Below are 27,325 nucleotides of genomic sequence, written 5' to 3'. Positions count from 1 at the left end.
ACAGTCACTTTCGCACACTGTGTTATTGCGAGCTTGGAAAGACACAAATAATACATTGCACATAAGAGTGCCTGAAGAATAATACGTGGGGCTCACCATCAACCATCTCGTATACAACAGTTTAAGAAGTTACGTATTTTAACTGTGGCATCAGAGTACATTTTTCGTAGATCACTAGAGTTCATCAGGAACAATGACATGCGTCATACCTTCATTAATCTTCATTAAAATGACCTTAGCACAGAAAGGAGTGAATAATATTGCTACCGAAACCTTTGATTACTTACTCAGTGAAAATAAATTCCTGAAAGCCGAGGCAAATTAAAAAAATAGGCTGAAAAGATGCTACTGGACTACTTCTTCTGTTGTATAGCAATTTGTTTTTAGATACTTCTGTTATTTCATGACGTATTTTATTAAACCAAATATTAATTTCTGTTTCCTGAACTGGCCTGTGAATGGTCAGCATGCAGCCATATTTATGTCAAGATTCTGTAAACTGACTCCCACCGTTTCATTGATATATGTCGTGCAAAGCGACCCACAGGATATATACGTAATTAACGCACTCTATTAGTTGCTGATACTCTGCTTCAGTAAGCATATTAAGCATATCACAATATGTTCGTAAAATAAAGTTTTTGTGCTGGTGATGACACCGTAACACCCCAGATGATCATTTTCTTATTTTAGCTCAGAATTTACTGTTGGTCACATTACTGGACTCTAAAACTGTAGTTTTTTTATAGTACTCTATACTACAAATAACGACCTTAAAGAAAATGAAAAGATGCAGATCATATCAGTGCGAAGAAATTTACTCACTTTTATGTGCTCACTTGGTCTACTAGTATCAGATATCGGTCTTAATTTGAGGAAAAAATTTCTGTGTAAGTTCTTTTGGAGCACAGCATTGTATGGTAGTGAAACGTGGACTGTAGGGAAACCGGACAAGAGCAGTAGCGGAACATCTGAGTTGCGGTGCTACAGAAGAGTGTTGAAAATTAGGTTGACTCATAAGGTAAGGAATGATGAGGTTCTCCGCAGAGTCAGCGAGAAAAGGAATATAATTAAGAGGCTGACAGTAAGAAAGGACAGGATGATAGGACATCTGTTGAAACATCGGGGAATAACTTCCACGGTACTGTGGGTATCTGTATAGGGTAACGACTATAGAGGAAGACAGAGATTGGAATACGTCAAACGAATTATTGAGAATTGAGGTTGCAAGCCCTACTCTGAGGTGAAGAGGTTGGCACAAGAGAGGAATTCATAGCCGCATCAGACAAGGCAAGAAGACTGATGAGCCCAAAGCAAGGCCTGATTGTATGGAAAAGATGGAAGCGTCGATCACAGTAACAGAGGAAAATCTGAGAGGAAGAAACTGGAAGTATTTGATATTTGAAGCTGTTGAAGTATGTTAAAACCTGTACCAACGGATCAAGTTCGTAATGTACCAATACAGGCAATAAAAATGTCAGCACGGAAAAAATCTGGGGAAGCTCTTGCCAGAAGTACGGACAGGTTGCTGGAGCCTGTATTGTCGCATCGTGCAAAAGTTAACTTGAAAGAATCAGTAAAGAGAGAAATTGTGGAAACAGGAAGAGCCCAATATGAAGAAAGTGGTCACATTTCGGAAAAAAAGTAGATAGTGCGAGGTCGCATTTGCTCCCACATTATAAATACAACCTGTCGGTCGAGACAGCCGAGTCGCTAATAGCGGTGGTTTGATATTTTCTGGCTGGGACAAGCGTTCTTCAACAACGTGTTATGCAGTATAACACATTTTATTACCACAAAACTCACTCGTTATTCAATACAAGAAACCTGAATCCTTCAGTGTAACATCTGAATGAAATGTGAATGAGTTACGTATTTCGGAAAAATCTAAATGAGTACGGAGTAAAGTACACCAAAAACGAATGTGGGAAGATCTACAGAAGAATGAAAAAATAATCGAGAGAAAATTAATTATTGCATTCGTGTACATATTTACTATACTTTTTTGTGAAATGTTTTTTTATGTGTGTTATTAAAGCCATGTGTTAATGTCTCATTACCGGCAGAAATATTTTCCCATGCAGTTTAATTATTCTGAAGGAGAGCATTCTCTCTCGCCGGCAGTACAGATGGTCCATGCGCTCAAGCGATCAAAGGTGGGATTAGTTAAAGGCCGCTGCCTCTACACAACATTCCCCGATCACAGCAGTCTTCTGACGTGACGTAGGCATGGCACAAACGTTGAGCAGGATGGATGCACTGCGAATAGAACCTCCATGTTCCGGATGAATGTCCATAGCCTTACATTAAATGCGGGCTAGAATACGATTGCTGATCGTGTGTCCAGCTGCTTAATCCCTGCACATTTTGTGTCTCTGATGAGTAGCGAGGCGGAATTGCTCACCGATTAATCATTTGGTTAAACTGCGGCGAATGACTTAACAAAAAAGCATCAACCAGTTTGTTCAGAGAGCTACACGTTTGCTTGCTAGCGTAAGCAATCAGAACTTGGCTTTGCAATGCGCGTAACAAGCCTAACTCTCAAAACAAAAGTGGCGAAGCTCTTAGACGACCCGTTTAATATATCTTTTACTGACGAAGCATGTAGATTTAAAAGACTACTGCCCATTAACCCTTCGGTGGGCGCGCCTGTGGCGCCGCAAGATTTAGTTTTCTGTTAGTATCACAGATAGCGTTACATTTGCGTCCACGTCCAGATACGTATTTGTTGTTCTCGACGGATGTCACCACTTACTACATTTGCGCTATTCACGCTTTCAGCAGTTTGAAACGTGAGTGTTGCGTTTGCGGTGTTTGCCGCTACGCACCTTGTGATGTAAGTATTTTCTATACTTGTGTTTTTCTTTCGCCTCAAGGCATTCTTTCTTTTATATTAGTGTATAATGAACATTCGAATCGAATCAAAGTTCCAATATGCAATTTTAATTACTTTTTACAGATAATTTGCTACAATATATTACTTTTACGAAAACATGTGTTTCATTAGGTCTCATAAAAGCGTGGAAATTGAGAAAAAGAAGGCATTTGATAGGCACCGTCTAACTGTACGTCCTGAAGACTATGAGAAAGTACTGTGGGAATTGTCAGAAGAAGAATTACAAGAATTGTCAGATTCGTGTGAATCTGAGTCGGAAGTGGAAGTTATTGAAGAAGAAAACCACAGCAATGACTCCGAACAATCAAGAGTGGAAACAGGTGACCACCTGGTTGAAGAGGGGAGACAACAGAGGATTACCGATTTTATGTAGGAAAAGATAAATAAACTATTTGGACAAGTGAACCACTTCCTTCATCTTCTAAAACGAAGGCCAAGAACATACTAAAAGTTTTGCCAGGTCCAAAAGCAAGTGCTGAAATTACGGAAAAAGAAATTATGCATTTTACCTATTTGTTACTGATGAGATGATTATTTTTCCATAGTTTAAAATGTAAAACTAATTGCGGTGCAAAAGCCGCAACGCGCCCACTCATGGAAGTATGAAAGACGTGCCCACCGAAGCGTTAAATTTACTACACCAGTTAGGACCGCACAATAATATAGGCTAGTTTTACCTATGATGAGTATAGAGTGTGGAACACATCTCAGACTTTCATCTCTAGCCAGCCCTGTAATAGAAGTTTTACACATTTCCTTATCCCTCTTTTAAATGATGGCATTCACTGTTTATATCCGTGCCGTGCACGCAAGTTTTCTGGCAAGGCGCCGGCGATCGGTAGATCGAATGCCATTTCCTGATTTTAGCCTGGAGATTCGCCGAGTTGAGAAGGCCGTCAGCTGCCGAAAACGCGGTTATAAAGGCTCGAGCAGAGGGTGGGTGGAGACAGTGTGGAGGTGGAGGCTCGTCGTCATGTGTTGGACAGTGCGCGCTGCTCCTAATATCGGCCGAGCGAGGTCGAGGTCGCAAGGAGGCGGCAGATACTGGAATAGGCGGTTGTCGTGTCGCGGCAGTCACGCTGGAAAACCGTTTGAAATTCCACAAACGGCGGCTAATGGTTGATTTGCCGATTACGTTAAAGACTGGACCTTATGGCGATTATACCAGCGTCTGGTCATTAAGCAGATTTCGATATTTCCGTCGTCGAGACACTTGTGTTGAGTTGTATTCGTTTGGCTGTGAGTTAGGCTGAGTGCATTTTGTTAAATTAGTACAACCCTCCCGAAGTTTCATCCATTGTGATCCGATTTAATGTGCCGGCAGGTCATGTGTGTTGTAATCCTATCCGATCAGCATTCGAATTTGTACTGTGTACTTACTGTGACACATAAATTTTCTGTTGACAGGAAAGAGTAGTTAACGCTTAAAATTGTGTTGCTGTATTGTGACAATGTTACTTCGAAACCGTGTGGGTTGATTTTGTCAGTGACAGTTCACACACAATTCTTTCCACTGTGTGCATTCAGAATTGTGTATTGTACTACTGAAATTTAATGTTCTGTTTCTGTCGTAGACGGACTGTATGCCGCGTATGGTTCTCATGTTATACTGTGTAACTCTACTTGTCTGAGGTTTGTTAGTCAAAGGTTTTGGTACGTATCATGACCAAACAAGGTAGCAAGTTAAACAGTTGTTAAGTTCCTGTACTTGAATCAAAGCTCTAGGTGTTGGACAATTTGGTGTTAAAATGTTCCTTTTGATTTTACAAAGGTGTATCGTTGTATTTTGGATAGTTCGGTAACTGCTGTGTTCTATGTTTCAGTTATGGCCAAGTTGTTTTAAATGCATTTGAGATAGACCACTGGCTTGGGGTTGATGTTTGATTACCTAAGGGCGTGAATCCGAGAAATCGTAAAGATTAGTTCCACGGTGTGCTAGTATGTGTGTGACAAAAGGTACACCTGTTGGTTCACTGTTTTAATCTCTGTATCAACTAGCTGTTTCTATTGTGTTCTGGGCGCAAGAATTTGCGACGTGGCGCCTTTCGGCATACTCATTTTATATGTTTTGGTGGGGCCTTCCACAAGTTAAGCTCGTGTCTGTGTTAAATAATGAATGGAGTCGTTAGCTTGCCAGTGAGAATTGAGTGGCTAGTCATGATTTTGGGTACTGAATTGTAGCTTGAAATTGTTTCATCGATCGAGCAGTCTTAAGTTTCGGACTCATTGAAGAATTGTCTTGGCTAAGTTACCCGAAAAACCTAATGAGTATAAGCTCTTGTTGTGAGGTGCTAGGCCTGAAGAAGCTGCAGCTGCCAAAACTTTCTTTCATAGAGCGTCGTTATATTGTTCATTAAGATATTTTGATTTTGTTGTTTATTCAAATAGTAACCAATAGCGAAAGATTTACTATGTCATAAATTTATTTAACTAGACGATTGACGTAAATTTTGGAGAGCCGTCAAGGAAAAAAAATTGGAAATTTCTGGTAAGGTCTTACGGGACCAAACTACTGAGGTGACGGAAACTGCTTACGGCGGTCTCTAGAGCACATTCCTTTATGTGACTCTAAGATCGGTCTCTTGACTGAAGAACCGATCAAAAAGCGCCGTATGTTCCCAGGAAGCGGGTGATCATAATTAAAGTGCGGCTACTCATGGGGGGTCCACTGTAGATTGTAATTATCGTATGGCAGCGAAACTTGCTAGATACGCTAATGCGTTAATGAAATGAAATGAACGGATGGCATCGTTGGTCACGAGGTCCCTATTCGGGAAAGTTCGGCCGCCAAGTGCAAGTCTTATTTCACTCGACGCCACATTGGTCGACTTGCGGGCCGGTGATGAGGATGATGATGATGATGATGATGATGATGATGACAACACAACACCCAGTCCACGAGCGGAGAAAATCTCCAACCCGGCCGCGAATCGAACCCGGGCTCGCTTGCATGGGAGGCGAGCACATTACCACCCAGCTAAGCAGGCGGAAAATACGTTAATAGTGAACCGATTTACGCTGGAAAACAGATTAGTTCCAGTTGTGGCCACCAGATGCAAATCTGGCTCTATACACTGCTTGACTATAAGATATTCACGCAATCATTTGACAAGCCATAACGTGAGTGAACAGTACGCTTGTCGACACGAGAGACCGTGTACTGTGAGTGAACGACAGCAATTACAGTGCTCCATAAGGCCTGAGGAGAGGCTCGATGTCATTAAGTAGTTTAGAGAAGGTGATAAAGAAATTCGAAAACACAGGTGAGATTCACGTGGTACCTGGAAGAGGACGGCGTTCTATCCCGGTGGAAATTATTGACGAGGTTGCTGTTGCACCATGCACCATGCAGCACGTGCCCCGGGTAGTCAGAGAGCTCGTGCAGTGTCACAAGAATTATCCATCCAGTGGTGAGCAGTATACAAAGTTTTGCACTCTGTTTTACAACGGTATCCATACCAGATCCAGAAGATGCAGCAAATGAAACCTCATGATCCGCAGCATCGTTCTGAATTTCCTCTTCGGTTTCTGACACAAGTAAAATTCAGTGACATGTGGCCGGGGAATATTCTGCATAATTACGAATTACGAAGCACATTTTACACTGCATGTTGCCGTATTTTCGGTATATTAATCCACGTATTGTGGACGAAGAGCCATTGCGCTTGCCGTATGTGACTGTTTGGTCTGTATTCATAAGCACCTGTATTCTCAGTCCTTTCTACTTTGAATAGAATACGCCCAGAGTGCCTGTCGGTTGTGTCGTGACGTCTTCACGTCATCGATACCTCCTCGTACATTATGTGATTCCTGATTTGCAAGAGCGCAACTGTGTGGAAACAACTGTTTCCTGCAACATGTGGCAGCACCTCATGTCGTTCGTCCAGTGAAAGATCTGCTTAATGCAACCTCCAGAGGTCTTCCTGATGGACGGTCTGAAAGATCACCTGATATGAATCCATCCGATTTTTAACCCTGAGGATATCTAAAAGAATCGGTTTACCAGTACACGTTCGGTTCCCATCTGATCTAAAGGCCAGTATACAGAAACACGTTGTCCAGATTCCACCGAAACTGCTGGGGGCAACTGCTGATCACGTCGTTTTACGGATACAACGCCTCCTCGCCGTCTCTGCTGCTCTTACTGAACAAACTGTCTAAGCGGTGGTTTATAATAAAGTAAACTAGATGCTTTTCTCACTTATTTGGCCTTTTCTGTCTACGTTCCATTCCTAATCTAGTACATATGAGCACTTATACTCATATTTCTTACATTCACAGCGCTAGATTTGCGCTGGTGGCCAAAATTAAAACCATATATATACACTCCTGGAAATGGAAAAAAGAACACATTGACACCGTGTGTCAGACCCACCATACTTGCTCCGGACACTGCGAGAGGGCTGTACAAGCAATGATCACACGCACGGCACAGCGGACACACCAGGAACCGCGGTGTTGGCCGTCGAATGGCGCTAGCTGCGCAGCATTTGTGCACCGCCGCCGTCAGTGTCAGCCAGTTTGCCGTGGCATACGGAGCTCCATCGCAGTCTTTAACACTGGTAGCATGCCGCGACAGCGTGGACGTGAACCGTATGTGCAGTTGACGGACTTTGAGCGAGGGCGTATAGTGGGCATGCGGGAGGCCGGGTGGACGTACCGCCGAATTGCTCAACACGTGGGGCGTGAGGTCTCCACAGTACATCGATGTTGTCGCCAGTGGTCGGCGGAAGGTGCACGTGCCCGTCGACCTGGGACCGGACCGCAGCGACGCACGGATGCACGTCAAGACCGTAGGATCCTACGCAGTGCCGTAGGGGACCGCACCGCCACTTCCCAGCAAATTAGGGACACTGTTGCTCCTGGGGTATCGGCGAGGACCATTCGCAACCGTCTCCATGAAGCTGGGCTACGGTCCCGCACACCGTTAGGCCGTCTTCCGCTCACGCCCCAACATCGTGCAGCCCGCTTCCAGTGGTGTCGCGACAGGCGTGAATGGAGGGACGAATGGAGACGTGTCGTCTTCAGCAATGAGAGTCGCTTCTGCCTTGGTGCCAATGATGGTCGTATGCGTGTTTGGCGCCGTGCAGGTGAGCGCCACAATCAGGACTGCATACGACCGAGGCACACAGGGCCAACACCCGGCATCATGGTGTGGGGAGCGATCTCCTACACTGGCCGTACACCACTGGTGATCGTCGAGGGGACACTGAATAGTGCACGGTACATCCAAACCGTCATCGAACCCATCGTTCTACCATTCCTAGACCGGCAAGGGAACTTGCTGTTCCAACAGGACAATGCACGTCCGCATGTATCCCGTGCCACCCAACGTGCTCTAGAAGGTGTAAGTCAACTACCCTGGCCAGCGAGATCTCCGGATCTGTCCCCCATTGAGCATGTTTGGGACTGGATGAAGCGTCGTCTCACGCGGTCTGCACGTCCAGCACGAACGCTGGTCCAACTGAGGCGCCAGGTGGAAATGGCATGGCAAGCCGTTCCACAGGACTACATCCAGCATCTCTACGATCGTCTCCATGGGAGAATAGCAGCCTGCATTGCTGCGAAAGGTGGATATACACTGTACTAGTGCCGACATTGTGCATGCTCTGTTGCCTGTGTCTATGTGCCTGTGGTTCTGTCAGTGTGATCATGTGATGTATCTGACCCCAGGAATGTGTCAATAAAGTTTCTCCTTCCTGGGACAATGAATTCACGGTGTTCTTATTTCAATTTCCAGGAGTATATATATATATATATATATATATATATATATGTGTGTGTGTGTCGTATATATATATATATCGTTATATATATATGGTGTCCAAAATTAAAACTATATATATATATATATATATATATATATATATAGTTTTAATTTTGGCCACCAGCACAAATCTAGCGCTGTGAATGTAAGAAATATGATATATATATATATATATATATATATATAATCTTAAATAGGTTCCACATTAAGGTATCGGAACTATCTACCAACTTTTGCTGCCATTTGATAGTTACAGCCCGCACTGGAAGTCTGCGAGTAGTTGCACTATAATTATAGCCACTGGGTAGACTACCCTCTAGGTACAACACTCTCTCCTATAATAGGAAGAATTCATGATTACATTTATAGGTGATTTGGGGACACACACCGAAAAAAATGTGGTACAGATTGCTGCCAAAATTTATTTTACCCTGCGGCGCATCGAATCGAACAGAGTTTGGATAACGTATACAGATACGTCATTCCACACTGCATCACCTCTATGACGGAGTTCATCAATGATAATGACTGACGAGTGGTGACGCGCCATCTCTGCGCAACTCATGACGATGTTTTCAGTTGAGAAGGTCCTAGGCAGAGCAACGAAAGAAACCCACCCCATGAGGTAGTTGAGGTCAGCGCGGACAATGTGCTTCCTGGTGTTATCTTGTTGAAAGTTACGGAGAAGTTGGTTCAAAATGGTTCAAATGTCTCTGAGCACTATGGGACTTAGCATCTATGGTCATCAGTCCCCTAGAACTTAGACCTACTTAAACCTAACTAACCTAAGGACATCACACAACACCCAGTCATCACGAGGCAGAGAAAATCCCTGACCCCGCCGGGAATCGAACCCGGGAACCCGGGCGCGGGAACCGAGAACGCTACCGCACGACCACGAGCTGCGGACTACGGAGAAGTCGAAGATATAGCACAACCACAAATCTTAACACGTCATAAATGTAACTCCTGCTGTCGAAAGTCAACATCCACATACATAATCGGCATTGTATATTATGGTGCGTGGCGGATAGTATCCTGTACCATTACTAGCAAATTACTTTCGTGTTCCTCTCTCAAACAGAGCGAGGAAAAAACGAGCCTTAACCCCTCTAATCTACCATTGATGGTCCTTACGCGAAATGTATGTTGGCAGTAGTAGAATGGAACTGCAGTCAGCCTCAAATGCCTGTTCTCAAAATTTTCTCAAAAAGCATATCCCCTTCCCTCCAGTGGTCGGCGTTTGAGCTCCCGAAGCATTTCCGTAAATGCGTGTTGTTCGAGTCTACCGGTAACAAGACTAGCAGCCCGCCTATGAATTCTTTCGATGTCTTCCTATAATCCGACCTGGTGAGGATCCCAGACACTCGAACAGAACTCAGCAATGGGTTGCACGAGAGTCCTATATGTGCTATCCTTAACAGATGAATCGCACTTTCCTAAAATTCTCCCAATAAACCGAGGTCGACCATTCGCGTTCCCTGCTGCAGTCCTTAGATCCTCAATCCATTCGTCGCTTTGCAACGTTACGCCCAGATATTTAAACGACGCCACTGTGTCAAGCAGTGCAGTACTAATACCGCATTCGAACATTATGGGTTTCTTTTTCCTACTTATCTGCATTAACTTAAATTTTTCTATATTTATAATTACACTACGTGATCAAAACTATCCGGACATCACTAAAAACTTACGTTTTTCATATTAAGTGCATTGTGCTGCCACCTACTGCCAGGTACTCCTTATCAGCGATTTCATTAGTCATTAGACATCATGAGAGAACAGAACGGGGCGCTCCGCGGAACTCACGGACTTCGAACGCGGTCAGGTGAGTGGGTGTCACTTACAGGGTGTTTCAAAAATGACCGGTATATTTGAAACGGCAATAAAAACTAAACGAGCAGCGATAGAAATACACCGTTTGTTGCAATTAAAGACGTCGGCCGTGCGATGTGGCCGGGCACCATCTTGCATAAACCACGAGGTGTTCGCAGTGTCGTCTAAGGCAGTTTGTACCGCCACAAATTCACGAAGAATGTCCAGATAGCGTGATGCAGTAATCGTTTCGGATCTGAAAAATGGGCCAATGATTCCTTTGGGCGACATGGCGGCCCAGACAAGTACTTTTTGAGGATGCAGGGACGATGGGACTGCAACATGGGGCTTTTCGGTTCCCCATATGCGCCAGTTCTGTTTATTGACGAAGCCGTCCAGGTAAAAATAAGCTTCGTCAGTAAACCAAATGCTGCCCACATGCATATCGCCGTCATCAATCCTGTGCACTATATCGTTAGCGAATGTCTCTCGTGCAGCAATGGTAGCGGCGCTGAGGGGTTGCCGCGTTTGAATTTTGTATGGATAGAGGTGTAAACTCTGGCGCATGAGACGATACGTGGACGTTGGCGTCATTTGGACCGCAGCTGCAACACGGCGAACGGAAACCCGAGGCCGCTGTTGCATCACCTGCTGCACTAGCTGCGCGTTGCCCTCTGTGGTTGCCGTACGCGGTCGCCCTACCTTTCCAGCACTTTCATCCGTCACGTTCCCAGTCCGTTGAAATTTTTCAAACAGATCCTTTATTGTATCGCTTTTCGGTCCTTTGGTTACATTAAACCTTCGTTGAAAACTTCGTCTTGTTGCAACAACACTGTGTTCTAGGCGGTGGAATTCCAACACCAGAAAAATCCTCTGTTCTAAGGAATAAACCATGTTGTCTACAGCACACTTGCACGTTTTGAACAGCTCACGCTTACAGCAGAAAGACGACGTACAGAATGGCGCACCCACAGACTGCGTTGTCTTCTATATCTTTCACATCACTTGCAGTGCCATCTGTTGTTGAAAATTGTAACTACTGTAATTTCGAAAGTTTGTCTGCCTGAAAATGTATTGTTGTCCCAAGCATATTGCAACAAACGGTGTATTTCTATCGCTGCTCGTTTAGTTTTTATTGCCGTTTCAAATATACCGGTCATTTTTGAAACACCCTGTATGTCATACGTATGTACGCGAGATTTCCACACTCCTAAACATCTCTAGGTACACTGTTTCCGATGTGACAGTGAAGTAGAAACGTGAAGGGACATGTACAGCACAAAAGCGAACAGGCCGACTTCGTCTCTTGATTGACAGAGGCCGCCGACAGTAGAAGAGGGTCGTAATGTGTGACAGGCAGACATCTATCCAGACTATCACACAGGAATTCCAAACTGCATCAGAATCCACTTCAAGTACTATGACAGTTAGGCCTGAGGTGACATAACATGTATTTCATGATCTAGCGGCTGCTCATAAGCCACAAATCGCGCCGGTAAATGCCAAACGACGTCTCGCTCGGTGTAAGGAGTGTAACATTCGACGATTTAACAGTGGAAAAACGTTGTGTTGAGTGACGAATTACGGTACACAATATGGCGATCCGATGACAGGGTGTGGGTACGGCGAATGCCCGATGAACGTCATCTGCCAGTGTGTATAGTGCCAACAGTAAAATTCAGACGCAGTGGTGTTGTGGTGTGCTTGCACCCCCTGTGGTTTTCCGTGGCACTATCACAGCCCAATTTGATGTTATAAGCACTTAGAGCATGTAACCTCCCCACAGTAAAATAATATAAATAATATTCTAATTTAGTCTAACCTCCCAATAAATAAATTGCGCAACCTATCAATAATAAAATGCGACTAATCTCTCAATAAAATTGCGACTCATTTATAACATTTCAATAATTGACTGTGAATTTAAACTGGTAAATTTTGGACGTCAGCAGTGCTGCGTCATGGCCCTGAAAATTCATTCTGAATAAATTGAAAAATCTTACCTTAATTAGGTCGCCGGATAACGCATATATATCTGCTCCTATAAGAAATTTTTCTGGCGCAGCTAAGTGCAATGCTGGCCGATAGATTTGTCATGTATAAAAAGAAAAAACAGATTTTTCTTTTCAATAATCGGGATGACCAAGGATTGGAGAAATTAGTAAATTCTTTAAATTGAAATGAATGATTGTCAAAAGTTGCTTTTTATGAGAAAGATTATTATTAAGAGATTTTTTAAAACATTTACATGGGACTTGATATAACAATCCTACATATGCGCGAGGCTGCTTTTACCTTATACTACAACGCTCAGGCTCCGCCATCGCTCCACCACGACTGGCCCAGCCAACACGATACACCAGACTGCTCGCTAGCAACTACTTACTCCAACTACTACACAGTTCCTACTGCAGTCAACACTGCTCTTTGGTCTCAGATTCTCTTATAGCTTACATATCGCAGGCAGCGCGTGAGCAATCCATCGAAATTACATCTGCTCGAGTGCGCTGGCAACAAATTCCTTAATCATGGACCTCTTACATAACCCTCCACCGGGGGGGGGGGGGGGGGGCAAAAATTGGCAGCGATGGTGAGTCAATTGCACGTGCCATGAGCAACAAATTTTTCTATAATCTATTTAATTAACTAAGTCCACAGTCACAGAGTATATACATTATTGATAAGTGCAGAACATAGTAAGAAATGAAATAGAGTGCACGCACACTGAGTTCAGATCATTTTAAGGAATGACAAAATGTATACGCAATGAATACAAAATATATTAACAAATTACACAAAGTGCACACGCACTGTAAAAGTCTGTAACATTTTGCAAAAACTGAATACATTAAGAAAAGAAATACAGTGCACACGCACTGTATAGGTCTCTAACATTTTACAAGAACTAGGAAAGGAATGGGAAGGACAGCATCATGGTTGTAGCGCAGTAGGTTGCACGTAGCTGCACTGAAAGTCCATATCTTTCTACAGAAGCACAACACCAAGTGAGCCACTCTGAAATTCTCTTCCCTGAAGTATTTATCAGTGTAACCAAGACACTGAAATGTTGTATTAATATTCAATGTTATCATTTTGGTAGTACATTAGGTACACCAAACAGTAGGACCATAATAACACCTCCATCGTTCAAGGTGGTGGACAGCTTGATATGTCAACACCACATTCTTGTAGAATCCATACTCTTACATCAACGTAGAATTAGTGCAAAAACCAAATATAGTGCTCCATGATCATGAGGATGGGCAGGACAAACGGATATAGCAGTAATTGGTGGTAATTAGGTCAGAATGTAAAGGACATTAAGTCTTATGCTAGTCATCATTCAGAATTACATTAGTATATCAACCGATTTGAATAATTATTGGCACTCATTGGCTAGTTACTGAAGATGTAGTAAGTACTGAGTATTACAAAACATTATTCATAACTCATCTCATTGCAGTAATTATTGGCATAGCATTTATGCATAAGTCATCTCATTACAGTAATTATTAGCACAGTATTTATGCATAAATCATCTAGTTACAGTAATCATTGGTATAGCATTTCTGCATAAGTCATCTCATTACAGTAATTATTAGCACAGTATTTACACATACATAATCTAATTACAGTAATCATTGGTGTCATAAGTCATCTCATTACAGTAATTATTGGCAATCATTGGCCAGTTACAAAGCATTTTTATGCAGTATTCAGAAGTCATCATTCTAAACAAGAGTTAATTATTGACATAACATTTATGAATAAGTCATCATATTACAGTAATCATTGGCATACCATTTATGCAGTGTTACAAAACATCATTCATAACTCATCTCATTACAGTAATTATTGGCATCATGTCATCTCATTACAGTAATCATTGGTATCATAAGACATCTCATTACAGTAATCACTGGCATTTATTGGCCAGTTACTAAACATGTAGCAAGTATTGAGTATTAGAAAACACTATTCATAACTCATCTGATTGCAGTAATTATTGGCACTCATTGGCCAGTTACAAAGTATTCATATAGTTTTACAAAACATTATTCAGTATTATTCACAAGTCATCATTCAAAACAGGAGTTACTGAGTGTAGCATCAAGATACTGGTGTATCATGTAAGTGGCATAAGACATATTTAAAATTTAAGACATCATAACTATTACTCAAGGTCGGTAGTCGACTAATACATAGACATAATGGAATCAATACATCAGAAAAATTTGCATTATATTTAGGATTAGAAATATATCTTAAACTGGTAGCATTATTTAGTTGTATACTGATAATACTTGTGACTGATAATAAAAAATTGTTTGTACTAGCAATGCATTGCGTTGGGATCGATAGTCAATTGCTGGGACATGAAAATATTTGCTTTTGACTTATTGCTGGAAATCAGGATTAATAACGGTATTCGTCATGAGTCAGCTGTAGCAAGGTTAAGAAACAAGCACAGTATACGTGATCACATTCATAAATGATAGACACAACTGGGAAATTAAAATGCAAGTATTAGAACAGGTTTCATAATAAGCCTTGTAGCATATTAATATCATGAAAAGCTTCTCCTGGAAAAAATACAAAATGGGTTATTGACCTGAAAGAAAAAAATGTATATTATAGTGAAAAGTAATAAACTTCGAACTAACAGGTAATGAAATGTGTACTCAATATGTATGTACTCTAGCTGTCTTTCTCAAAACATTCAGTCATTATACAATGCAACATAAGACATACTGTCAAAACGACCTGCAACAAATACTTAAATAACTACATAGCATTTCTTAACTAATAGAAAATATATAAACTTCATCATTATCATCATCTGCAAAGAAAAACGTCATTATTCATATTACCATATGCTTCATATAACTATTCATCACCATTTATCACCATCTGCAAAAAATAGACGCTTCATTATTCATATTAATACTACCATTTACTTCATACAACTATTCATAGTATAGAGTTCCTTACTTCTAGCATATTTCATCACTAAAATTAACATGCGTAGTTCTGTCTGACAGCCTGAATAAATCGCCTCGTATTCTGAAAGAAAAATAATTAGTCAAGACTGCTATCATACAGTGTGTATAGTATATTCTTGTTAATGCTTGTTAATGCTGATCCAGTTACTCTTCATGACAAGGTATTGCACTTTCTTTCTTTCATTCCAGTTGTGAAATTTCCATTTCATAGTAAACCACTGTGGTTGTATAATTTATCTCCTTTACATGGTATTGCTTTCTCAAAATGATGAATATGGATTAATATTTTGCATTTAATTCATACACCCATTAAATAAAAACTTGTTTCTCGTGATATAACTAAGCATACAGCATAGCATGACAGAAAACGTATTATGTCAAAAACATAGACAGTTTTCAAGTGCAAAAAATGTACACACAGTATCATAATGTAGTAGCAAAAAATGTAGAATAGTCAAGGTATTGAGATATCATAAGGGAAAACGTCAAAGTCAACTGGTGTTTGTTACATCTTAAAGATTTCATAGTGCATGCAGAGAAAAATTCTACTTTCGATAGGAAAACAATCATACATACACAAAAAATGGAAAATGTGGACGGTCTGATGTCTAACGACAAGAAAAGCGACCTGCTAACCTTACCTTGCCGAGAACTTGCCAAGAAAAAAAAATACGATCATTATCAGTAAGTAGTCACATAAATATAATTGCATATATATATATATCAGGAAATGGCATTACAGTTTGATAAATCATAAAGTATGTTCATTTAATAAAGGGTTTAATATTGGAGACATGGTGATTGCCTTTGATTTTTCTGGTTCTCAAAGTTTCGACATGTACTACATTGGGGTGAGGAATGCTACGAATTCTATATGGACCTTCGTATAGAAGCTCAAATTTACTGCATCTACTCTTTCCTCTGTTGGATAAATAGTGTGTGCGTACTAATATTTTCTGTCCAATGTGAAAGTCACGGCGTGTACAAAATTGTTTTTTCTGTCTCCTCCGGCGCTCTGCGGCATGTTTGATGTTGTTCAGTGCAATGTCAATTATTTCATGGTGGCGTAGTCAACGAGATGTAGGAAAGGATATTAATTCTTTAATTTTGTTAGGTGGTTCAACATTTTTCAATATAACAGTCGGAGACAGCATAGTAGATTCATTTGGTATGGAGTTAATTACATCCCGGAATGACAGTATCTGTGTATCCAAATCAATATGTTTTTTATGGCAGTATATTCTACATAGTTTACCAATTTCTTTCATCAGTCGCTCAGAAGGGTTCGAAGAAGCTTGATACTTGGATGTGTAGATCGGAGAAATGTTTCTAACTCGTAACATACGTGTCCATATCGCAGATCGAAATTGTGGTCCATTGTCGGAAATTACTTTCAATAGATGCCCTACATGAAATAAAAATTTTTTTACAAATGCATTCCAAATAGATTTAGCAGTAGCTTTGCGTAACGGAGTGAAGGTTACAAATTTCGAAGTGAGTTCAACAGCGACAAAGATGTAGCAAAAACCTCTATTAGATCTGGGAATCGCACCGAAAATGTCTACAGCGGCCAGGAGTCTCAATTTAACGGGTACAATGGGATGTAACGGAGGAATATGTGAAGTCGTGTCTGATTTAGCTTTCTGGCAGATTTTACATGACGCTAAAACTCGTCGAATACGTTTCTCCATGGTAGCAAAATAACAGTTCTGTTGCAGTATAAGAAAACATTTTCTGGCTCCATAATGTGCGTAACTTAAATGAGTATACCAAATTAATTTGTTAACAAGTTCGTCGGGTATGCATAATAACCAGTTGTTGCTGTCTGGGTGAGAGCGGCGAAACAGAATGTTATTGCGTACAGTGTAATGGTTTCTAATGGTAACGTTATTCTTATCTTGCCAAAGGTGTTTCTTTCCAAACGTTGTCTTTGCACTGCTCCTGTGCTATGTCTCGTAATGACGACGAAATGAAATTTTCAAATGCAACTTGTTTGGATATACATGACGCTAAAATTTGCTTGGCAGAAGTTGGTTGCGATGTCTTGCTGATTGTTGCTGAGAGGACGGGATAGTGCGTCTGCTACAACATTTTGTGTACTGGGAATGTGAACAATTGTAAAATTAAATTCCTGTAAATAAAGTTTCCATCTGCTTAATCTGTCATGTGTAAATTTAGCCGAAAGTAAAAACTGCATAGCTCTATGGTCTGTGTAAACGGTAGTATGTCTTCCATAAAGAAAATGCCTAAATCTGGTAAATGCCCATACAACACATAATGTTTCAAGTTCTGTAGCAGAATAATTGCGTTCAGCAGGCGACAGAATGCGACTTGCAAAGGCGATGTTTTTAATTACTGTATTACCGTCTTCTTCAATTTCCTGAAAAATGTGTACGCCTAAAGCTGTGTTAGAACTGTCGGTGGCAATGGAAAAATTTCTGGTAGGATCAGGGTGTGATAAAAGTGGTGCGTTCAACAAAGCTCGTTTTAGATTGACAAATTCAGACTGTGCTTGGCTATCCCACGACCAAATAGCGTTTTTACCCGTCAACTGGCATAATCTAGGGGTGTCTAAAGGAGAGTAATGAATAAATTTACGGAAAAAGTTAATTAAACCAAAAAATCTGCGTAGTTGTTTCTTCGTCGTAGTGCGCTTTGGGGCACTATACTCATTAAAGCCTGTACTAATGTAAGTTGACGGGCTTCACCTTAAGAGAAAGGATTTTTGTATAGAAATTGACCGCGTGTACCTGAATGGAGGCAAATCAGACTTACACCCACTCGGTAATAACAATGATACGTCAAGCAAGTCCGAAATACAACTACACGTCAGGACGGACAAGAAACAACACAGAAGATGCTACCAATTTGTTAATTATACGGTCGCCAGCCTAATTAGGCATTAACTGAATTTCTTCCCTGTACAAGTTGATGTACGTTCATGCAAAACCACCTGTAATAACACTGCATAATATGGTAAATTTTAGAACCAGAAATTCTACTGAACTGATAATTTCACTTTCTGTACTAATATGGATAAACCATAAGTACATAACATTACACTATAATGTTTACTACAAAACTTCGTACTGTCTATTGATCTGATTAAAATCGGGCATAGGTTATCCTAGAAATAGCATTTTCGAAACACACACACAATGTCAATTTTGATAAAGGTAAAACACTGATAAATTTTGGTTTCTATTTTGGCTTTGACTTTGCTGGTCAAATCAGTTTAGAACACTTCAGAATTCAAATGAATAAAAAAAGGGGGGCCTGAAACTGTTATGATCACTGTATAAATAAAAAAAACAATTTGATTACTGAAATCATTGTGTGCTCAAGATTTCCAATATATGAGTTACTGCTCTTTTTATCTTATTTCCTGCTCATTTAAATACCATTATATCTGTCTCGAAATAATTAAACTTCATTACTAAATCAATATCAAAATTATCTTGCAACTTTGTCAGACCTTTGTTATTCGTCTATTGGTTCATTAACAAAAAAGTTCTTTAAACATCATTCTAACATAGCTAGGTCTGCAGGTAATTATTGTTAACATAAACTTTAATTCTTCATTTCGGGACACTCGGATTGCACAACATTTGGAAAGGACCCTGGCTAGGTTAGTTGTGAGGATAATTAAATGATAGGACAGTTCTGGTAAAATTTAAGTTGTTATTGAACAGTATGGAAGAAAAGTAACACTGGTCCACACGAATACAGTACTAAAAGTTTCAACCTGTTCGTATCGATGCGGCGGTTGGCGGGCGGCGAGATGGCGAGGCACGGAGCACACATACAACCACAGCAATGGCTCTTGATGTATCGGCACTTTACTCCTTCATAGCGTCGCAATACTTTTCCATTTAGTGCCTATGAAATTTTGCCATGCTGTATAGGCGTCGGAACGGCATATCCGAGGCTCAATGAAACTTCGTCTTCCAGGAGAGCCTCCTCGATCCAGAACGTGTTGCTCAGACCAATGCCCAGCTCCGACTACTACTGCTGAGCCCGTTATGCCGTGCAGCGCCCGTGTGCATTTTCCCGCGCTCGCCTGCCATCCACCTTTTACCGCTCCCTTACAGACAGGGTATTCACCCGAGGTTTTGCATTCTACATATCCTAATACATTGCCTACGTATGGACCAGACGCACAATTATAATTTTAACACCTTACAACAGTCTCAACATTTGTTACACTTCAATTCTATTACAATATTGCTTGAAATTTGACATAAACATTAATATTCACATCGAAATTTGTTTACAGTTTTCTTAAGACAATGACATGAAAAAAAAAAAGAAATGAAATCAGAACATCGATTACACTAATTTATCGAAAATCAGAAGAAAAAATTATTATATGTACAATAGTGCAGCGTTGTTGTTGTTACAGTAGGAACAGTAATGTCACGTAAAGCTTGAAGTTTTTCCGGGTCAGGCGCAATGTCTTCTGCTGAAATTACATGTCCAAGAAATTTTATGGAAGTTTCGCCATAGTGTGATTTGCTAAGATTAACTGTGAGTCCTTGTGCACGAAAAGTTTGCAACAGTTGTTCAAGAATCAGATTGTGTTCAGACCAGTTAGCTTCTGCGATAAGAATGTCGTCTACATACGTTGTGATTCTGTCTTTAAGTTCTGTCGGAAGTATAGTATTTAAACCGCGAATAAATGCTGCTGAAGAAATTGTTAAACCGAACGGTAGTTTGCAAAATTGATAACAATCACCAAAACAGAGAAATGCTGTGTACTTTCTGCAGTTCGGATGGAGCTGAATTTGCCAAAATCCCGATTTCAAATCTAATGTGGAATATACAGCAGTACAATGAAATTTCTGTAAAAGTTCTTCTAGTGTCTGTGGGCGATCTGTTTCATTAATAATATTGTCGTTGACATGACGCGAATCAAGCACGAGTGGAAGTGAACCATCCTTTTTCTTAACAATATGGAACGGATTTATGTACGGACTAACTGCCGGTTCAATAATTCCTTGGTCTAGCATAGCTTGTAATTCTTTCTTAACTTGTTCTCTGTGGATATAAGGAATGGGATAATGTTTAGCTTTAAATGTGTCGTGCTGTTTAACTTGAAATTCATACATAAAACCGGACATAGTACCAGGGATCTTGTCAAAAACTGGAGCTTGCTGTAAAAGAATATTGCGTAGTTGAGTACGTTCGACGTCTGTATTTGCACTGCTTTGTTTAGCTTTATAAGAAATCATTTGTATAACGTCATAGTCAGCTTCGTCTGGTGTATTATAATTGTGTACGTACGTATCTGTGAACAATGTGGAATGACAGTCCGTGTTACGCGATGTAGAAAAAGACCTGTGTTCGGTTAATTGCCTGTTCACCTGCAGATAAAGCATGCCGAAATTCTAATGCCAGTTGTACCTTCTCATCCTTTAACATTAAACAGGAATTTTGAAAGTTAATAATTGCTTCATGTTGTACCAGAAAATTCGTACCTAAAATAACGTCTGTTGTCAATAAGGGAACAATCCAAAAATTTGAGTGGAACGTATGACCTGCAATACAAAACAATAAGTGTGTCTGTAATTTTACATCTACTCCAGATACTGCTCCTTTTACTTTAGTTTTGCCTAATGGTAACGTAGGATAAATATTCTCTTTGTTACATTCGCTGAAGGTTTCTTCATTTATAACTGACATAAGTGATCCAGAATCGATTACTGCTGAAAATGTGGATGGTCCAATCTTTACTTCAATGACAGTGTGGGAAATGGTTTTTTGAATAACTGGTTTTTCATGTAAAAGAGTGTCTCGGATGTCGTCAAAAGTAATAACATTTTTGTGAACAAGAGTCTGTGTGTCAAAAGTATTGCTGACGTTGCTGGAGGATGCAACCTGTACTGTATCTAGTCGAATTCTATCCGACGTGCTATTATTTGCGGGAGGATGCTGTGGCATTTCCACTATTTATACTCTTCTGTTATTTCTTCCTGACGTATTAGGTTCGGGATGATACCGGCTGTCTGGTTCATTCATGATAATCTGTTGTTGCGGATGATTTTGCTGCTGGTAAGACCGACTGTTACGCTGAAAACTGTGCTCATTACTTTTACGTCTGTCATAATAATCATTGCTATACGGCGCGTTGCGATACGAGTTGAAATGATGTGTCTTCTGTACGTAGTGATTTCCTTGTTGCTGTGCGTTACTATTTGGTGTGGCCGACGCTATACGTGTAGGCGGCGAAACATTAAAGCTTGGTTGACCTTGTAAACCACGTTGTTGGTTAGGTATGCTAACCGGCTGGTTTTGTTGCTGTTGTGGGGGAAAGCCTCTATTGTTACCAAAATTCGTTTGCTGTTGCTGATAATTTTGACGGTACTGATAATTAAAATTTTATCTGCTATTAAAATTCTGGTGGTTGTCATTCCTAGATCGTCTATCACCTTTGCTATTAAAATAGCGTGGCTGGTCGTAATTACTGTATGCTTGTTGGCCTTGGTTATGATGTGAAAAATTTTTGTTTATGAAAGAATAGTCTGATTGCTGAACTTCCAAAAGCTTTAGCAGATCTCTAAATGCCGAAATATTTTCTTTCTGCTGTCCTGTTAAAAGTGATACTCTTAACGATCGTGGTAATTTGGAAATACACAATTGGATAAGTGCTGATTCACTGTATGGTTCACTTAAGTATTGGTTTTGTTGGACCATGTGTTCAAAAAATTGCGTGACAATGGGAAAATTTGAGTTCTCATAATTCGGTAAGCTAATTAATTGATCCTTGATTCCGCGCTGTGTCGTCTTCGCCAATACGCTGACAGAAAAGCATTATGAAATTCTTCTACCGAATAACATTGTCTCGCGATTGGTCTCATACGAGTTGCCGGTTCGCCTTCCAAGAAACTGCAAATAAATTCAAGTTTGTGTGTTACGGGCCAAGTTGGTGGAAAAGCAAAGCTAAATTGTTGTATCCAATCCAAGGGGTTAATCTGCGTTCTGTCATTCTTAAATACCTTAAATTTTCTCACTGATAGAAAGTGCTTATAATCAAAATTATCGTCTCTGTATGTCTGAGCAGGTTCGGGGTTGTATGATAATCTGTTTGTCTGTGACTGTTCGGAATCTAAGTCACGTACACTGTGTAAATTACCTAAATTACACTGGCTGTGTGAATGTGACAAATGTTCACAATGTGGCGTATGCTGTGACGTGTTAGAGGCTGAAACATTTTTCATTTCTGTCACTTCTTGCTGTAAAGACGACACTTTTCTACGCAATGTATTATTGGACGAACTTATCTCACTGATTGTCTGCTGTAAATTTTGGAATTCGGGTGTTTGATTGAAAGAAATTGGTGACGTATCGTCTGATTTGGTGTCATTGTTATTTTCGATAACGTCAATACGACTGGCCAATTCATAAAATTTTTCAGTCAGTGCTTTTACATGGTCGTCGTTTTTAGTGTCACAAGCATTAATTTGTTTTTGTATTTTACGTGTGGTTTTGTTCAATTTCTTAACGTCTGCTTTGATGGCATCAGGACCCTGTATTAATTCTAATTGTTCAAGTCTGTTGGTCACTGTCTGAAAGGCTACTGTGTGTGTGTCTGTTTTTGTTTTAAGATCGGAGATTTCGTGATGCAATTCGGTGTTCAGCTGTTTGATTTCGTCTGATACTGTAACAATATTGTTGTCTACGTATGTTTTTGCCTTCGTAAACATTTTACGCTTATCTTCCTGTCTCTGCGCAGTAATTGTTTCCATGACTTGTTTCTTTACTTTGTTCTGTTCCTGTACGAATTTACGGTAAAGCGTTTCACTGTTTTGTAGGTGGTGATTAAAACGTTCGTCAATTAGGCTGTTTTGTTGTTCAAATTTTTTGTCGACTTTCGCGTCCAGCGTGTGTGAAAGTTCTGCTGACATTAATTCAAACTCGTCGCGTAACTGTGTTGCGTTTTCAGAACATTGTTTAGCGACTGCACTAATTTCATCTCTAAGTAATTTCGTTGTGGCTGCATGTGTATTGCGTATCTCTTCACTATTATTCCTGGCACAGGCCTTAATTTCCTCACGTAATTGTCTTTAGTTTCACTACATTGCTCCGCAACGGCTGTAATCTCTTCAGTAAGCTGTTCAATAGAGGTGTCAAGTTTTTCATTAATTTGTTTGAACGACTTGTCGTGTTTTTCATTCGACTGTTTGAAACTTTCATTATGTTGTTTGAAATTGTTGTCTTGTTTTTCATTCGACTGTTTGAGATTTTCATTAAGTTGTTGTTTGAGATTTTCATTAATTTGTTGTTTGAGATTTTCATTAAGTTGTAGCAATAATGCCATAACTTGATCCATGCCAAAATTAGCTGCTGTATTCTCTGTGCTGTGTGATGGTGTATCTGCATGTGTCTCGTTTTGTGTACCGGTAACCATTTTGTCATTGTCTGATTCACAAAAAGGTTTGCTAATCGGATGTGCACTGTTGGTCACTACATCGGAATCAAATAAATTTGACGTGTTTTGTATATATTGTTCACATTCGTTAGAAATATTTATCTGTTCACTGTGTAAATTTTGCAAATCAGGTGTGTTAAACTGGGCAGCGTTCATTGTAACGGAAAGTGCCGCATCAGCAATTGTTGTTAAATTTACAGTGGACGCAATTGAATTTGTTTGCTCATCATTTAGATTAGAATCATTACTAGCGATCGGCACGCACTGATTATCTGTAATTAGAGGATTATCACTATTACACTGAGTGTCGCTAATATTATCGGTCAAATTATTCGAGTCGGCTTTTTCACTCATTGCACATCGCGATGTACTGTTAGCAGTTTTTCGCGGCATTTTTCACAACTCAAAGTTAAGCAGAAAATCAAACAAAGACAAAGCAAAATGGAACAAATACAATTCCAACATAGAGCAATAAATTGCCGATGATCTGTGAAAGAAAGAATGACAAGTTAGTAAATGCGTTACGCCAGATGCAAACTTTAACAATACTGTAAATAAGAGCAGATATATAAGTGACTGCTTCTCATAAATTTACAAAAATACGATCCTGGCCGGTTGTCGCCAAGTGTAATCTCCCCACAGTAAAATAATATAAATTATATTCTAATTTAGTGTAACCTCCCAGTAAATAAATTGCGCAACCTATCAATAATGAAATGCGACTAATTTCTCAATAAAATTGCGACTCACTTATAACCTTTCAATAATTGACTGTGAATTTAAACTGGTAAATTTTGGACGTCAGCAGTTCTGCGTCATGGCCCTGAAAATTCATTCTGAATAAATTGAAAAATCTTACCTTAATTAGGTCGCCGGATAACGCATATATACCTGCTCCTATAAGAAATTTTTCTGGCGCAGCTAAGTGCAATGCTGACCGATAGATTTGTCATGTATAAAAAAGAAACAACAGATTTTTCTTTTCAATAATCGGGATGACCAAGGATTGGAGAAATTAGTAAATTCTTTAAATTGAAATGAATGATTGTCAAAAGTGGCTTTTTATGAGAAAGGTTATTATTAAGAGATTTTTTAAAACATTTACATGGGACTTGATATAACAATATTACACATGCGCGAGGCTGCTTTTACCGTATACCACAACGCTCAGGCTCCGCCATCGCTCCACCACGACCGGCCCAGCCAACACCATACACCAGACTGCTCACTAGCAACAACTTACTCCAACTACTACACAGTTCCTACTGCAGTCAACACTGCTCTTTGGTCTCAGATTCTCTCATAGCTTACATATCGCAGGCAGCGCGTGAGCAATCCATCGAAATTACATCTGCTCGAGTGCGCTAGCAACAAATTCCTTAATCATGGACCTCTTACAAGCACTTAGAATAAGTGTAATAAGAATATTGGGAAGCGTAAACTGACTTCTATATTTAAATTTGGTTCTGTCAGTTTGTATGTGATGTTATATTATTTTCCCTGGAGTCTTGCCATTCTAAGTTTTTTTTATAATTTTATGATGCTTAATGCCCTCATGTCCCTGAATACACAATTCAAACTTAACGAAACCGGTAGTACTATTAAACGATCATACAGCCGCTGTCTGCGATTTATTTTTCAAGCATTCAAATATATGAGTTGACATATAGGACGATACTGTAATATTGGCACAGACAAGGTATCTGAAACCTTTATGGTCAAAAGTGTACAAGCGAAAGAAGATCCTATACTGAGAACTTAGATACAAACGTTTAATGGTTGATAACGAATATTTAGTTTTCATATTAAGGCTATAAGCTTTTTAGGGCAATAGTTTAGGTATCCCTGAGTTTACGCATTTGTTGATTAGTGATAGAATGTTCAAGTCACGTACGGGTTAATCTGCCAAGTAATATTAAAGTTAAAACAGTGCACTGTTTTCATCTCTGCGTGATTACCATTACAAACACATTACTACGGACTGCTGTTCAGTTTCATATAGGACACGATGTTGCTGAAATCCCTACTGCCGTTTGATACTTCTACGACTGAGCTACGTTACTGCGTAGGGCAATGAGCCTATTTTTCCACAGTCTTCGCTTACTCTCCGTCTCTTCCGTTCCGGAGACCCATGTCTGTAGCTCTTTGAAGGGCTGCACAATCGTTTACATCTTTAGAGTCTGCCGTAGGCGTTAGACTGTATTAGGAAACTACATTTACACGTACAAAACGGTCTCCAACATCAGCAGGTCTGTTAGCGGAATGTCGGAACGCGTACTTCACCGAAATAAAATGGTACGTTTTTGTAATTATATCTAGATTTTCCCAATGAATACAGAATCCAGAATGTCATTACGAATTCAAGGCTGTTAGAGCTACTTTTCTTATGTAAATGTCTGCCATTTTACGCAATATCTGTGATCCAGTATCTCGTAACCGTTATCATAGCGAACCATCGAAAAATTGTTAGGAGTGACCACTAGAAAGTTCTGGAATGTGTGGAAACTCCAGGAGAGCTATCATTACCAGACTGCAATCACCATCTTGATAGGGATGCAACACTTACTGCAATGATATTTGGCGCCATTGCATACAAGTCAGCATCACCTTCCGTTCGCATAGCAGATAATTTGGTAGTTGGAGGCGACTTTAACCTACCGAATATGCAATGAGACATCTGTGGATTCATTGCAGGGACTACAGACAGACAGACAGACAGTCTTGCGAAGTTCTTTTTGATACGCTTTCCGGAAACTGTCTGGAGTATGTAGTTCATTAGCCCAGACGCTTTGGAAAAAATTTAGATCTTGTAGCTACAAATTGGCCTGACGTAATCGACGGAGTCAGTATAGAGACAAGTGATAGCGACAATGATGTCATCATAGTGGCTTAGGTTATTTAAGTTAGTAAATCAGTCAAGAAGCCTCGGAGGCCTCGGAGAGATTTTCTGCTAGCAAGAGCAGACAGTTGTTAGCATCCCACTTAGACAATGAACAGACATCATTTAGTTCCTTTACGACGGGTGTAGAGGAATTATGTTAGACAATGAACAGACATCATTTAGTTCCTTTACGACGGGTGTAGAGGAATTATGGGCAAAACTGAAAGGGATTGCAAATAATGCTCTGTAAAAGCATGTGCCGAGCAACTGGATTAAGGACGGAAACACCCACCGTGGTTTCACAACAAAACTCGAAAAATGCTGAGGAAGCAGAGGTTGTAGCACTCGAGGTTCAAAAGAGAACGCTAAACGGCTGTAACACCTATTTTTGACCTCTTTTGCATCTGTATGGATACTTCTATGTCTATTTGTAATATTGCTTATGTATAATGTTGTATCTTCATGGAAATTCTTTGAATAAGTATACATGTTTCAGTGATGTGAAACTTTTGAACGATGTTGTTTAAATTATGCT

The sequence above is a fragment of the Schistocerca nitens genome, chromosome 1, assembly GCF_023898315.1.
Source record: "Schistocerca nitens isolate TAMUIC-IGC-003100 chromosome 1, iqSchNite1.1, whole genome shotgun sequence".
Classification (NCBI taxonomy): domain Eukaryota; kingdom Metazoa; phylum Arthropoda; class Insecta; order Orthoptera; family Acrididae; genus Schistocerca; species Schistocerca nitens.
Note: the sequence above shows the minus strand (reverse complement) of the source record.